This window comes from Drosophila ananassae, chromosome 3L, assembly GCF_017639315.1.
Source record: "Drosophila ananassae strain 14024-0371.13 chromosome 3L, ASM1763931v2, whole genome shotgun sequence".
NCBI classification, from domain to species: Eukaryota; Metazoa; Arthropoda; class Insecta; order Diptera; family Drosophilidae; genus Drosophila; species Drosophila ananassae.
The window spans coordinates 6,114,443-6,129,674 of record NC_057929.1 but is presented as its reverse complement, the minus strand read 5'-3'; the positions used below and the strand labels follow the sequence as shown (position 1 = coordinate 6,129,674).

The 15,232-nt window shown below is 37.2% G+C and overlaps 1 protein-coding gene across 2 annotated transcripts in view; it reads left to right on the top strand.

The window, feature by feature from the left end:
- Nucleotides 1–15,232, top strand: part of LOC6494881 (neurogenic protein mastermind) — a 67,582-nt gene that overhangs the window by 431 nt on the left and 51,919 nt on the right. Inside the window, exon 2 of one of the 2 annotated variants that reach the window (XM_032451291.2) lies at nucleotides 484–601. The exons of the other annotated variant lie outside the window; for it this stretch is intronic. The gene's annotated coding sequence lies outside the window, so the exon portion shown is untranslated. The remainder of the gene's footprint in view (nucleotides 1–483; nucleotides 602–15,232) is intronic. 2 annotated transcript variants of the gene reach the window in all.

The window sequence follows — 15,232 nt, the reverse complement described above, 5'->3', positions numbered from 1 at the left end:
TTATTATTATTTTTAAATGCAACCCTCGACCGCGTCCTTTTTGGACTTCACGGCGTCTATGTGTGTTTGTGTGAGTGTGTGTGCTGGTGTGTTTTTGTTGTGAGAGTGTGCTGCCGCCAGAAAATCATTTGTTTTGAATTTCAAAGATTTGTATCTTTCAAATACCGTTAGAACGAGCGTAAATACATTCAACATGTTGCAGTTACTAAAACTAAAACAAAAGCAAAATGCAAATACAGCAACAACAACTAGCCAGAGATCTCGCTCTCGCTAGAAATCTCTCTCTCTTTGAGTTTTGTTTTGATTTCCACACACATACACAGGAAAATAGCGAGATAGACAGAGAGAGAGAGCCAGAGAGTGGCATAGAATACAAAAGAGAGACAACTGAACTGATTTCCGTGCTCGATCTATTTTGTTGTTGCTGTTTTTGTATTATTTGCAATCTAATTAAATTGTGTGGCGTACTTGTTGTTGTTGCAGTTGGATTAAAAGTCAAGCAATTATCAGTGCTTTTACAAAAACAAATCAAAATCATAATCAAATTGGATTATCGCCGTAGGAAGCAGGAAAGCAACTTAGCATATTTAAGCTATTTGTGGTAAGTAATTTTCATCAGATCTGAGATCCCCTCCCCCCTTATCATTCGTCTAATTAGTTGATGTTCTATTGTTTTCTGTGATGATTTCCGTTTTATATGAATGGGTGTGTGGGTGGGTGGGTTTTTGCATGGGGAAACCAGTTTCTGCTTCATATCAACTTTGTTTCTGTTTTTTTTTTTTTTTTTGTATTATTTTTGATAAGACCTTGAAGCGCTTTTCGTGTAGAACCTCGTTTGATTGATGTTTTTTTGTTTATTTTTTATGCTTGATGGGGAACTTTTTTGTGCAAAGCTCTCGGGCCAAAGCTTGGCTTTAAAAATAGATCAAGACCAGTTTTTTTTTTGAAGAGACTTTGAAATTGCCAAATAATTTCCTAAGCCACCGCAATTGCAGTCTCTTGTATTTGTTTTTTTTTTTGTCTTTGTTTTTTTTTGTTGTTTGCTGCATCGCCTAGAAAATGATGGATGTACATACTCTCTATGCTGCGATCTCGCTCTCTCTCTCTCTCGCGCCAGACAGCCAGCCATCCCACAAAAGTGGTCGGTTTAGTTTTTACGGCCGTGTCTTTTGTGTTTTCATTTGTTTGCCTTTGTCTTTTGGGCTGTTGACTTTGTGTTTTGCCTTGTTTTTGGCTGTGTTTAGTGGGCGCTCTACGAGCTCCGCTTCATCCGCTCTCTCTCTCTTGTCCTTCTCTCTCTCTCATTACGATCCTTGCCAGAGAATCCTTGTGTGGGTATGTAGTCCGAAAAAGGTTCAGAGAGGGTGAACTCGAGAGAGAGAGAGAGTGAGATAGTTACCGTTGTTGAATCATTCTGAAAGATACTGGAATTTTCAGATTCTTCTTATCCAAAAATTAAATAAAACTATTATCTCTTTAATCTCTTTAATATATTTTTTTTATTTATAATATCTTTAAACCCAAAAATATTTCCCTTAAAAAATCTCTTCTTTCCAATAGCCACCGCATTCCATTGAAATTCAAGGCAGACTCGCTACTCCGAGGCCTTTTAAATACTTTTCTTCACTTGATAAACAATATTATTTGTCCAGCCCGTCAAATGTCTTTTTATTTTGTTGTTTTGTGGCCCCCCCTACCCTCCACTCTTAACATGTAATGTTGGGTCTCTTCGTCTCTTTAATCCACCGGAAGTTGTTGCTAGGTTAAAAAAATACAAAAAAAAAAAAAACTGAAGAAGATGTGTGTGTTATTTCAGTAGTGTCTCAATCTCGAACTTGCCATCTCTCTCTGGAGAGTGTATCTCTATCTCTATCGACCGGCAAGTGGCGCGTGTGAATGACCCAATTAAGCCGGAGATAACCCGGCCTAAGCTTCAGCTTCGTAGGTGGCTTAAAACTACTCAGATGATGGTTTTGCGAAGCACACAAGTTGGCCCCAGCAGAGCTACCACCACCAGCCAGTCAGCCATCCAAGCATGCCAGACAAATAAAAAAACAAAAAAATAATAATAAAAAAAAAAATAAACCCCAGAGCTCACCGAATAAGAGTTCACATCGAATATCGAATGTGGAGTTTGAACTGTAAACAGGTTTCCTGGGCTCTCCTCGTTCCGTCTGCTGCAGTTGGCTAATACAGGTTAGCCTGGCTAAAAGTGATTATTTTGCAAGTACATTAAGTGCATTAAATAATTTTCAATTTTTTTTTAAATTTTTGTAAGAATAAAGTAATTAATTTTAACTCTAAGAAAATTTTTATATTTTTGGTTTATAGAATCTTTGTTAATTTTTTCTTTTATTTTTTAAATCTTTATAAACCCTAGATCTTTATAACCCTAGACCTTAGATATCTTATTTTTTAAATATAATGAATTTTATTGGGCTTAAAATGAACATATTTTCAAAATTATTCAAAATAGAAACGAACTCTAATTCTAAGGAAATTGTTATATTTTTTGTTTTTAGAATCTTAGTTAATTTTTTCTTTTATTTGTTTAATATTTATGAAACTTTTTGGACCTTAGATATCTTATTTTATAAATGCATTATTTTCTAGGGCTTAAACAAGATATATTTTCAAAATTATTCAAAATTTTATGCTTTTTAAACCCTATTTTTCATACTATTGCTCTATAATCTTCAAAAAAAGCCTAATATTACTCCAAATTGTCTAAAATAAATTTCTAACTCTAAGACTCTTTAGTTCTTTAAACATTTTATCAAAAAAGTTGGAAAAAGAGTCTTTTAATTAAGAAAAATATTTGTTTTTTAAGACTCTAGTATGATAAAAGGCTTAAAAGTCATATCTTGTATAAGATTACTTCTTAATTTGTTATTATTTTATATATATTTATTTATATATTTATATTAAAGAAGTATTACTGTATAAGATGCATTAAGAGATGCCTTATTTTGTGAGTCGAAGCTCCTTTTCAGCATTTTTGTATTAAATATTTCGCACCAAGTTCTGTTCTGCATTTATTTCGGATACAGGAGATCTCCCCTGGCACCTCCACCCTCCTTCTCCGTCTCCTTCTCCTCCAGTCACTCCTTCTCTTTCTTAAAACTGTCTCTGTCTCTGTCTAGTGGCATATTTTGTCGTTGACTCAGTGGGGTCAATGCTGTGGCTGTGGCTGCCACTGAGGCCCAACTCTTGGCTCAGCTCAGTCACTTGGCGGCACTCGGGAGGCCAAAACAGGTTTCCGTTGAGCTTTTTATTTATTTTTTTTTTTGTTTTGGATTCGGTTTTTTTCGGGTTTTTCTCCTGTGCAGCACAACAACAACGTCTCACCCACTGCTTAATATTTTTTTTTATTTTTTGAAGCTCAGTACCGAGCAGAAATCGCAACCCCTGGAGAGAAACATCCCTTCCGCCGTAAACCGCCCTCGAAGTGGCAACCTGAGACACTGGGAACATGCGATGGGCAGATGGGCAGACACACCAGGGTGTGTGTGTGGGAATGGGGATCTGTTGGAGGAGGAGAATTCGTATCTCAAAAAACCAGGAATGGAGTGACTCTGGCTATCCCGAATGTGGATGCCCCATTCCAGGTGTTCAACGGCTGCATTGTAGCAGGCGCTCAGACCGACATGCAACATGCGATTGTCATCGTGTTGCAAGTTGCTGGCTGGTTGCTGCTATTCGCGAAAGGTGGAGAAACAGCCAGACGGCGAAAGGAGACAGCATTTTCAGTGCTGCACCGGTTTTCCAACCATTTTCCTCTGCCTGCCTCTGCCTCCTCCTTCTGCCCCCCCTTGAAGCCTCGATGTGGCATTGTGCCGCCTGTGCTTTCTTCCTTATCGCCTGTTTCGTTGCTGCCACAACTTGCTGCTGTTGCGCGCTGTCGATGTTGCTGCACTCGCATTTGCTGTCGAGATGTTGCAGCAGCAGCTACCTTTGGTGGCACCACCACCACAGTAGAGAAGAAGAGTGGCAGTTTATACGGATATCTGTTTACTTTTCAAGTTTATTTATTTTATATTTCTAGATATTTTTTTAAGTAATTAATAATAAAATGTTAGAGGATAAAGTTGTTGTTTATTTTAGGGTTTATTAGAAGGTTATTTTTTCCACATTTAAATAAAAAAAAGTAGAGTTTCTTCAACCTGTTCCTTAGACCTAGAAATTGGTTCTTTTTCCAAAATTTTTTTGAAGAAAAGTAGAGGGGTTTGAAACTGTTTCATTGACTTAGAAGTAGGTCCTGCTAGAATCTCCTATTTCTAAATAAAATTCTTTAAAAAACAACCTTAAAAAGTATCTTAAAAAGAGGGGTTTTAGGTCCAATATATTTTTGAAGAAAAGTAGAGGTTTTTGAAACTTGTTTTATAGACTTAGAAATAGTTCTTAATAGAAGCTAGAAAATAGCTTAAAAAAGATAGCTTCCTTCTTAATAAAAAATCTTTAAAAATCCACCTTATAAAGTATCTATTTTTATAGTTTGTAGGTCTAATATTTTGTTGAAGAATTATCTAGAAAGAGTCTTAGAAGAAGACTGAAAAACACTCTTCAAGACAGAACTCTGCCTCCAAAACAGCCTCAAAAGATTTGAACTTTTTGCCGTAATCAGCACAAAAAATCGTATTCGAAAACCTACAGTACAGATGTGCCAATATACATACATACATATATTATATTTATGATATTTTTATATATACTTCGAATATATATTACGTATATATAGAGTCTGTACAGTTTGGGGAGAGGAGAGGAGAGGAGAGTCAAGTCGAGCAATACAAAATATAAACAAATAATTAACTGACATATCCGTATGCTTATCGCGCAACAAACCGCATCAGCAGAAGCAGAAGCGGCAGCAGCAGCAGCAGCAGAGGCATACAGATACAGATACATCGTGGGTTTTTGCGTTCAGGGGCGAGAGAGGCGGCGGCGGTGGCGGCGACTCTAAAATTTGTATCTGACAAAATGCCATAATGAACGTGCTGAGTGGCGTCGCTGTTGCTGTTACTGTTGGCGTTGGCTGTGTCGCGGAACCAGATACTCATACTCATATGCTCGGTGGACTCATACACATACTCGAGTACGAACTGAGAGATACAGATACAGATACTGGCTACGAGATACCCTCGTACTTGCTCGCTTGCCCGCTTCGTGAGGTTGTGTACTTGCGACTGGCTCGCGCTACAAAAACAACAAGAGCCACATCCCATGCCGCCAAATGTATCTACAACATCAAACGTGCGTTTGCTTTTCATTTTTTTTATTTCCATTTTTTTCATACATAGTACTATTCTATTTGAGATTCTTTTATTTTTTTTTCGGGTTAATATAAATCAGTTGGGAGAGCATATGGGTGGAATTAAGGCGACAAGGCACGCGTACGCATCTGTCAGATACTTTTGCTGCCTTTCTGCATGCATGGCCCGTTAGTCGAGCAATCGTCCGAATCATTCCAAAACTAATATAAAAAAAAGGCTAAAAAAATTAACATATATGAGAGATGGTTAGTGGGTGGTGGTTGGTTTGAAATCTATCTATCTATCTATCTATCTATAAGGTAGTATCAGCCATCTCATTATTTTCCAGCCCAAGTTTGCCTTTGTAGTTGCCCGGGGCATGATAATTTGTTAAGCTGACGTTGTTGTCGCCTTAATTGTCGTCCCAGTCGATTGCATTTTTAATTAGATCCCAGGCCGAGCTGAGCAGAAAAAAAAAAATAGAAAAAAATAAAACCAAAATCAAACGAAAGCAGTTGGCTGTTAACCTGTTAACTTGGCTTAGTTTCTATGGGTGGTTCAGTGGTTGGTGGTATTAGTAGTTGGTGGTCTGGCGAGGCGCGTGGGAATATTTTTAAGACCTATCTTAGAGATACTCTAACTCAGAAAGAGTTAAATAGGCATTAGGCTTAAAAAAGATACAATAATATCTTAAATATTTCATCTAAAAATCTTCTCTGTTTCCCCCCCAAAATATATTTAAAATTGAACCAAATTTTATATAAAATTTATTTAAATATAATCTCGTCAGTGAATTTCCTGCCACATCCATCCGTTTATCCGAAACATCTCCCACCTTATATGTATCTCGGATATGTGCGTAAAATAATACTACATATATGCCTGCCTTCTTAGTATATAAATAAACATTTTTTATAGATTTCGGATTGGATTTGGCCAATAAACTGGTTTAAAACATCTGGCAACAATTGTAGATTCATAAAATGCCGAGATACTTTCGATTTTCGATGGAATCTGAGGAGCAAGCGGGAGTTAGAGGTGGAGGAGGTCTGGGAGATCTCCATCCTATACCCTATATTCCATTCATTAACTTTACGACTTGTCCGACTTACTCTGGCGCTGGCATAATTATTAACTTCCATCTAATCCCCCCCTTGAGACCCCCCCTAAATAGTACGAATCCCATTCGAACTTTCACTTTTTTCGTGCTTTTGTTTCAAAGATACAATTTTGTGTTGCCTTCTTATTGTTTGTTTTTTGTTGTTTGTTGCTCTGTTGCTTCTCTGTCTCTCTGATATCGAAAATTACGTAAAGATGAATGGCCGCCCATTGTCTGGGGGCCGTGGAATTTGGAGCGCGGGTGGGAAGAGGTCGTTGATCGAGAGTGTGGCAGGTATCTGTTGCAATGTTACTATATATTAGCATTTAAAAGGTAATTATCTTTTTTTTTTATTATATTTTTATAATATATATAATATACAGGGGCTATAATCCCCGATAAGGCTATATAATATAATGTTTTTAATTCTATTTTTGTGGAGGCACACTTATAAGCTCTACATGGGGTTATCAGACATCACATTCCTAAGTATTTATTTGAAAAAAAATATATATAATATAATATTATAAAGTCTTATGGAGAGTTCTATGGGAAAATTGTAGAGCGGAACTCTTAAGAATCAGAAACAGAAACCAAAATCAGAATCAGAATGAGAATTGCCTGCCGAATGTCACATTCGATTAATGTATGATGATTGCCTTCCGATAGCGTTTCAATTGATGTCAGTTGTCAACATAATTAATTGCGTGTACACCTCTGCCAACACACACACTCTCACACACACTTAGACACACACTTAGACACACACATATGGCCCGAATATACAAAGGTGGTAACAGAGAGACCCGATTGGCAGTGGCTCTAACTGCTAAGGAAATGGGAACAGTGAGAGAAATGGGTTTAAAGTTTGAACTTTAAAAGGGGATTTTAAATACTAATAATTTTTTAAATTATTTTGTTTTAAATAAATGTTTTTTAGTTGTCATATAAGTTAAAAAAGTATAGACAAAATATAGACTCTATTTTTCTGAATATCAAGCCAATAGTACCTGTTTTTGTTTCAAAATTATTTCAAGAAAGTTTCTTTGTTTTTATGTTTACATTTTATTAAATAATTATAAATTTATATTAAAAACCTCTAAATATTTATTTTCTTAAACAAAATATTAGAAAAATTATTATTTTTCAAACTCTTATGAACCAATTCTCTTTAAAAAGACTTAAAACTTCAGAAATCATCATCAGTCATCAGAAATTATTGAAATTAAATTATAAATTAGTCCCTATCCTTTCTTAGTATTTTTTCTCAGTGTTTATTGCATGTTCCTGGTACCCCTTCTTGCCTCCTGAGCTCTCCTGAGCCAACTAAACTCGGTTTCGAATCAATCAAGGCTAAAACCTGGCCACACACACGCACAGTCGAGGCACAGTCGAGTTTCAGATTTCATAGGAAAATGTTTTGGGTGGGAAAAGCAACAACAACAAAAACAACTGAAACAACAACAACAGATACAAATATATCTAAGAGATGAAAGAAGGGGATAAGAAAAGACCGTAACGAAAATGGGAGTCAATTTATTAACTAAAAAATATAAAAAAAAAAAACAGAAATAATGAAAAAGTGGACAACTGAAAGAGCCGCCAGAGGAGTGTGTGTGTTGGTGTGTGTGTCGGCAGTTGTGTTGCTGGTTGTCAACGTTAATTAATCAATCATTGTACAAAATCCTGACTACGACATTAATCATTTTAAATCACAAACTTTTTTCTACTTTAAAGTGAAGTTTTTTTTGGGAGAGGAAAGGATGGAAGTCCTTCAGGAATGCGATTGGATGGATTTTGAAGATACTCCTTGGGTTGTGCGAAAATAAATTGGCCGGAAAAAAGGGGGGGACTAGCTAGCATAGAATATGAAATTTATAGAGAGAGAGATGGCCTATTCTTTACTTGTTTTTTAATTCTTTTTTTTTTTTACTTTGCCACTCTACACGTTTTCTGGTTGCTTCTTCAGGTGTGTGTCTGTGCCGCACTTGTGCCACGTACAACAACAACAACAAGAAAAACCACAAAAGCTCCAACAACAACAATGAAAACGGCGTGGAAAGTTCATTTGAATGCTTTTCTTTTATGCTCTGCAAGATACACAAAAAAATCCAAAAAACAGAAAAGAAAAATTTAAAAATTGTTTTGACTTCTTGCCACTTGAGTATATTTTTTTCAAAATAAAAAATTCGTAATAAAAAAATATATGAATTATTATGGAATATAACTCCTTGATCTGAGCTACCACTTGGCTTTTAATTGGGCCCTCTCGAGGGGCATCCAGCCACTTGACTCATTACATATTTTTATGCTTCAGCTTGTTTTTCGGGCCTTTTTCACTTCAGAAATTAATATTGCTAAAAAGATTTGCCATCAAAGGCACACAAAAAAAAGGGGTTTTTTCATTTCAAAGATGTATTTTTTTCTTCTTTTGGCGGCACTTTAGAGGTGCAAACGGGGAAAATTTTTCAAGTAATTGAATATTTTCGTTCTAGGCACGTTCTTTTTGGCACGTTCTCGTTTTTTTCAGGTATATCTGATAAAGATAATTGATAAAGAAATTCTTTTAGAATTCTTCATTTTATATTTCTGGACAATAAAATTTTATAAAAGGGGGTTTCTAATATTGAAAAATGTTTTATTATAAATTAAAATATTTTATTTTCTAAAAAAATGGAAATTTCGAATACTTTTTTGTGCTCTTTTCCAAACACAATATTTTTTCCTTGAAAAGTATGTCCTAAAATGTATTTTTTTTTGAGTATCTGAGTATTCTTTGCAGTTATGTATCTTATTCAAGATTTTCAAGCTTTTTTTTATAAAAAATTTATGAAAATACTATTTTTTATATACATTTTCTTTTTATTATAAAATTTATCAATTTTTTTTTTAGTTTTTTAGAGATATTGAATTTTTGGATAAAAATATTAAATTTACAGTTATATACAGTTATAGAATCTTAAAAAACAATAATTTTTAAAATTTTAAATAAAAAATTAGTTGTAAAAAATGTAAGGATTAAATTTTTCCCACTTTTCAAATCAGTTTTGAAAGAAAAAAATTATAATTAAAGCAAAAATAAATACAAACATTAAAAGAAATGTAATTAATTTGTATCTGAAAGATAACAGTTTCTATCCGAGGATGCATGGAAGTATCTTCATAGATATCTTGCACTTTTCCCCACACACACACACACACACCCTACACACACTTGATGACATTTTGCATCTCATAAGGGGGGTTTTTGTGGGGCATTGTGAGGGGGGAGGGTTGATGTTGTTGCTATTGTTGTTTCATTTGTTGCTGTTTTTGTTGTATCTGACGACAGTCCGAGCGTTCTGCATGTGTCACACTGTACATCGGGTTCGTGTCTGGCGTGTATGTAAGTATGTTTGTGTGTTTGTGTAGTGCAACGACCTGTGACAAAAAGGCAGCAACAACAACAACACTACACAGCAGCAGCAGCGGCAGCAGCAGGAACAGCAACAACAACAAGAACAACGTGTCGCAGGGATGTTGTTACGTGAAGAGAGAGAGAGTCCAAAATAAATGAGAGACAGAGAGTCTGAGCAAAGGGAGAGCGCTTTTTTGGGGGTACAGCTGTTAAGGCTGTTAACGAAACTCCCACGCTGCCGCTGTCTCTGCCGCTGTCTCCTTCTCTGCTGCTGCTCAGTCGGCGTCACTGCCTTAGACATTCGTCTGAAATATTTGTGGGGCTTCTTCTTCTTCTTCTCCTACTGTTGTTGTTGCTGTTGTTGTTTGTATGGAATATTCCTATGCTAAGATTTCTTCTTCTTACTTGCCTTGAGTTTAATGTTTTTTTTTTCTTCTTCTTCTTGAGCGTTTTTCTTTTTTGGATGCATCTACTAAATAGCAAAAGATAGTACAGTGAGAAAAATAATTAAATATTTGTTAAATAAATTTTTATATCTGAAGGATATAAATTATTAAGATTATTAAATAAATATAAAAAAATGAAAAATAAAAATTAACTATGCTAATTATGTAAATTATTTCTTGCAGTGAACTGAGCACAACTAGTGGAAAATGTTTTTCCTGAAATTGCTTTTGTTGTGTACACACAAGACCAAAGGGAAAACAGGTTGCTTGGAAATTAGAATGAGATAGAGCCTAAACGAGAGAAAGAGAAGGGCGAAGAGCGAGATGGATAGAGAAGGAGCTAGAAGCTGCATAGAGACCGAACTTCATTAATTAGCCTCATGAAATGCGCCTGCTAAACACGCCTTAATTACTAGGTCAAACAATGTATCTGTATCTGTATCTGTAGGCTACTGCGGCTAGCATTCTCTATCTGTATATGATGTATCTTTGTATCTGTGTATTTGTGCATCTTGTATCTACAATTGTCAGTGTATAAGTGTGCATTTCCGGGCAACCGAACCATCTCTCGTTTAGTTCCAATTTGTTCAAATACAAAACCCCATTGCCACAGCATGAATTAATTAATTAATGTTAATCAACTTTCGCGCCCATTAAAAACAATCTAAATAGAGAACTAGAATTTTGTTTTTAGACGCCACGAGTCTCTAGATACTTGAGAGTTATTAGTTGCTAATTTGTGGATACACAAAGGCGTGATATAAACACTTTTTCAAATAAATAAATAAAAATAAATATAAGTTCATTTTCTTTGTTTATTTTGTATTAAAAAAAAAAATAGCTATTTCTAAAACTATTTTAGCCTTGAATTCTCAGTCTTCTCGTCACGTGTATCTCATAAATATTTAAGAGCCGCCTGGAGGAGCTAGAAGAAGGCGGAGTCTGCGGTTCGAAACAGCACTTATTTTACCTTTTTTTTTATTACTATTTTATAGTTTTTTTCTCTCCGCTTTGTTTGTTAATTTAGCAAAAAGCATTTGCGAAAAATGGCTGACAATTTAAGACTTCATTAGCAGGGGGCAGGGGGCAGGGGCTGGAGGGGTGTGGCAGAGGGCACTACTTCAAGGATACTCTTAAGAGGTTCCCTCTTTCTCTTTCTCTCTCTTTCATTCGGATTAGTAGCACCTGCCCGCGTACTTTCTGCATTTCAAGTGAACAAGGATAAGGGGGATATCCTTCCTCAAAAAAATATCCTGCCCACAAAACCGGAATTTTTTTTTGAATAATTTGACATAAAATAAAAGAAATAATTATGCCTGAGCTTAATTATTTATTATTTGAATCCTTTAAGTGTCCTGAAAGTGTTTCTTAATTATTATGTATTATGTATTATATTAAACCTAAGTCCTTATTGTCATTTTTTCAATTACATTATTGAAAGTCACTTATCGAGCGCTTACTGTTCCACTTTTCAAATGAACCCGCCGCCATGCAGCTGCCTCTTCCTCTGCCTCTTCCTCTTCTTCCGTTTAACCCATGTTGTGCAACATTTTAACGGCCCACCACTCTTCTGCCCTTTTTTGCCGGCAGGGGTGACTTTTCACGGACGGCAGGATAGTGGATAGTAGCGGATATACATAGTAGGTATTGGAAAACCCATAAACTCTGAAAGGGATCGGAAAGATAGGAAGGACAATAAATAAATGAAGGGCCGACTGCCACCGAGCTCTCCTCTAACTTTAATTAATTTTCTATTCATAATTTTTTCGAGTATATTTCTCATAAAGGATCTAACCACTTTCGAGGGTATTTTAAAAGGTTTTTGGGTTAATAAAAAATTTATTAAATTAAGGGTAGATTTTTTTTATGATTTTTTTGAATAAAAGTAGTTGGGTTTTTTTTAAAGATGAGTTTTGAAAAGTTTTTAAATAGTTTTTGAACAGTTTTTGAATATATTAGGAGTCAATTTTGGAAAACATTTTTGTAAAATTGTTTAAAAACCTATTAATGATCTTTAAATCCTCTTTAAAATTGGGATCTCAGAAGAAGAAGCTCCAAGTAAGTAGCTCCAAGTATGTAGCTCTGGAGCTCCTCCTTTTCCTCTCCTACTTTGTGTGCTAGTTTTCGTTTCGAAGTTCGAACAACCGGTTCCATTGGCAAAAGTTGTTGTATTTATTTATTTTGTTTTTTTTTTCTGCAAATTTTCCTTGTTCAACCAGGTGAGTGTGTGTGTGTCTCTGTGTGTGTGTGTTTGGTGGAGTGTATCCCGCTGGTGGCGACCACCACTTGCCACTTTACCATTCGTCTGGATTTCCTGAGCGCCGCATCGCTGGTGGCATGGAACAACAACAGTGGCGCCCTCTGCAATGTTGCAGCAGCATCGCCATCAAGTGGCACGATATTGTTGCATGTTGCAGCTGTTGCAAGATCCTCCCCCTTACCAGCTTTGGCCCCCTAGCCCCCCCATACACCAAAACGACATCTGTTTCGGGACCTGTTGTTGCTGCTGCTGCGGTTGCTGCTTTATGTTGCTGGTGGCAGTGAAGTTGCTGCTGCTGCAGCTGTGCAACAACAGTTGGGGAGCTCTTGGGGCAATTTGCATCTACTTGTGGGCTTTCTTTGATTTTTATTTTTATTTTTATATATTTTTTTTAAAGCGGTTGGGGCCTTGCGGTTTCTCAATGCGTGTGAACTTCAATTGCTGGAAACTGAGACAGGAAGAGGTCCTTTTTAGCCTTTTATTTTTTTCATAAAAATATATTTTAATAAAAAAATTACTTAACTGTTTAATTTGTTTATTTTTAATAAGAATTGTTGCTACTAAGAAGTAAAAATGTTTTTAAAATCAATTTCAAACTTCGAAACTCTCAAAAAAAGTAAATTTTCTATCTGCAAAATCCAATTAATTCAAAAATCTTTGAATTATGATTTAATAAATGCTCTAATATATAATTATATAACTAAAATAACAATAACTAATATATAGTTTGTAAATAATAATCATATTTTGATGAAATCTCCATCAAAATAGGCAATTAAGTTGCCCAATTTGGAGAAATATATTCACTTGAGGTACTCCCCCGGGCGCATGTGCAGAGACAATCAAGCTAATTGCAAGGAGAAGTCCTGTCCACCCACCAAGCACCACCCACTCACCAACCACCCACCACCCACTTGACCCTCCACCGGATGAGATTCTGTGGTCTGGCTGCTTCCAAAATTTTTTTCTCAGTCTGCCACTCGTCTTTGGCCCGGCCGGATGGCTTGGAGACCAAATTCGATTCCTGGTGACTGGACTCCGAAAGAGGATGTCTCTTGTTTTGGGGGCGTGGCAGGGCGTTGAATTTGTGCGTACTACTTGACCAGTTTCGGTGGCTCGGTTTTTGGCTCGAAAAGCGGATCTTTCTCGCAATTTGGATTAGGAGCCCAGAGTCGAGTGGCAAGTTGCAACCGGAATGGATGAAAGCTTTTTCCAGCGAGTGGAAAGTGCTTGCTGCTTGCTGCTTGCCACCAACTCCTACTTGCCCCAGCTCTGTGGCTAGCTCTGTGTTATGTTGCTTTGTTGCTCTCTGTTTGCTTGTTGCCTGTTAGTTTTCGATAAAATTGACTTTTTGTCGCCTTCGTCGCTTGTCGTCGTCGTCGTCGTCGTTAGACACGGTTGGGGGTCGGTCTTTGTCGCTTTCGTCTTTCGCCACTCGAGGCGCCACCACCGGCACCATTTTGTTTGGCGTCGTTTTCTAATGGGCCAACAGCCATGGCAGCGCATCGATTTTGGCCATCGTCTTTGGCTCAGACGAGGCGGCATGCCACACTCTGCTTTGGTAGCGTTTTAAACCGCTCTGTAGCAAAAACGCGCGCGACTTTTGCAGCAAACGTCTCGCCAACGTCATTGAATGCCACTGACGTACATAAGCTTCAAAAAGATAATTTATTAAATAGTCTTTGAAGAATAAAAATTTCAAATTTAATAATTAGATGCAAGAGTCATAAAAATAAAAATTTATATTATTTTTTTTATTGTTTTTGTTGCCAACTCGCAGCATAACCTCACACATACACACACACAATCTCTCACACCATTGAGAGTCAGAGTACAATTGAGAGAAAGAGAAGAGCAGGCAGAGCACCCCCAAGAGAGCTATAGCCGCCCCATTCAGCATTAACAGCACATGAACCGCTTGGAAATCGCGCTGCTGCCGCCTGCTGATCGCCTGTTCGTTTTTGCGATAGACGCGCGACGTAAGTCGCCGCCGTTTTGCGTCTGAAACTGAAAAATCGCCGCCGTTCGGAATCGCGCTGCCCTGCGATTCTCCCAGCCAGCACCAACCAGGCTGTATTTTTTTTTTTTTTGGGGCTGCTAGAAACGCGCGACCGACGCCTTGGGACGGCTGCGTTTCAGTCGCCGGCGATTTTTTTTTTAATTCGCGCCGATTTTGCAATGTTTTCGTGCCGCCGCCGGCACTACTGCTTTCGTTGGCTGTTAAATAACAGTGGAGCTCGCTCTCATTGGGGGCTCTGTAAAGTGGCTCTCTGTGCGCGAGTGCGCACGGATGCTCTTATTCGCTCTCTCGCCGTTGGCGCTCATTTTGAAATGGGCAATTGAGATCAATGGTGGGAATGTTAAAAATATGTCTAGAAAATTAATTTTAAACAAATAACTAATAATGGGAAAAGGATAGTCTGCAATGTATCTTTTAGATGTATCTTTAAAATGTATCTTTTGTTTGTCTTTGACCAGGAATTCCATTTACATCCATTGTAGTCCATACTCATTACCTGCACCACAATCCAGGTTACCACTGTACTCTCTGCACTGCAAGTAGACATTTGTTGCCTCCGGCTCTCTCCCATCTCCCATCTGCCGCTTCTCCTTTTCTCTCTCTCTCCACTCTAATCCACTGTCGTCTGGCTTCACTCCGTGAGTGAGTTAAAAATCGTAGTTAAGATGCGGATACATTTGCAAATCATGAGGTTTGCACTGCTGACGTCGCTGCTATGCTAGGCATCGCTGCTGGCGTTGACGCCGCAGCTCACTTTG